The following is a 1640-nucleotide window of genomic DNA, read 5'->3' on the forward strand; positions in this document are numbered from 1 at the left end:
GATGGCCTTCACGGACATTATAATATTCGAGCATTCATCCCCAAGGCTCTTCAAGAACAGTGAGTTGTTCTCCTCTGTTGATCTGGGGATACCATACCTTTTACAGTTGCTTATTAACGTGTTTAGTCTCGCGTATGTATCCGTAAGAGACTCACCCTCTTGGCCTTGAAGTTGTAGTATTCGTCGATGCAGATAAAACGATTGTTGTTTAACGTTTTCCTTCCACCTTCGATTAATTTTTCCAGTTCTGCCCAAATGTCCATGGACAGTTGACAGTGATCGATACATTTGAAGATGTCATTAGGAATAGCCATGATTAACAACCGTTTACATTTATTCCCTAATTCGACGATTATCTTGTCTTCATCACTCTAGTTCGCTTCAGGTCGAGGCTCGTAATGCTCTGGTATTTCTGGTGTAGTTTGAGTTGCAGGAACTCTTGGAATGAGGTTCATTGGGACATAAGGAGGGTTATACAGGAACTCACAGATTATTGGGTGAATTCCTTCTAGAAAGTTCACCATTCGAATTTTCCATTGAGGGAATTCCTCACGAATGAGCGTTGGAGGCTTAGACTGTGAACTCGTACTCATGAAGGAAGCATTGGCCGTATTCGCCATTGATTGAAGAAGAATCAAAAGAAAATAGGAGAAAATTGATAAAACAGTGAAAAATAGAGTAAACTTGGAGAAGAAGACTGTGTGTTCTAGAATCGACAAAGGATGAATACCAAGAACATAAATAATCAAATTAAAATTTGATTCCTGCTCTGATACCAATTGTTAGGACCGAATAACTCTATTTCTTGGTTAAGATTACTTACTTGAATGATTGGTTTGACATATATAATACAGCGGAAAAGATAATAAATCAAACAAGTATAAATCGATAAGAACACGATGAAGATTAATGATGAACACAGGAGAAAGCTTCAAAGGATTTTCAATTGATGAAAATATTAACAATTACAATACTTGAAGCACACTGAATTACAAAGGCCTACACTGCTATTTATACAAGCAAGTAACCGTTTTTTTGACACGACCTAAAGTAAATAAATCTAAGCCGTTCAATCAAAACAAATTACAGACAAGAACACGTGATAAGCACGAGCAGCTAAAAGACCTAAGTAAAACAGCTTAAAGATAATCTTCACAGAAGACATTGCTGCAGACCCTCTGTTAGACAACACAGAGGCTCTGCTAGATTAAACTTGGAAGTACTCAGAGGAAATCTTCCAGAACCTCTGTGAGACACGACAGAGGTTCTGTCGACTAAGTCTTGTAGCATTGTCTTCTCAGAGGACCAGTTCCAGAACCTCTGTGAGACACGACAGAGGTTCTGTCATTTGAGACTTGTAGCTTGTGCATCTTTTGCTGTTGGTCCTCTGTGGTCTTCTGTGACATATCATCTTCTGTCAACACGACAGAGGTTCTGTCATTTAAGGAACTGAGAGCTAACACAATGGATTAACTGAATTGTCAAATAGGGAGATAAAAGGGATTTTGGCCAAGGTAGTCAAGCCACATAGAAAGGATTGGGCCTCTAAGTTTGATGATGCATTGTGGGCCTACCAGACTGCTTACAAAACCCCTATTGGTATGTCTCCCTATAAATTGGTCATTGGTAAAGCTTGTCAT

The sequence above is a fragment of the Cynara cardunculus genome, assembly GCF_001531365.2.
Source record: "Cynara cardunculus var. scolymus isolate 2C chromosome LG 5, CcrdV1, whole genome shotgun sequence".
Taxonomy (NCBI): Eukaryota; Viridiplantae; Streptophyta; class Magnoliopsida; order Asterales; family Asteraceae; genus Cynara; species Cynara cardunculus.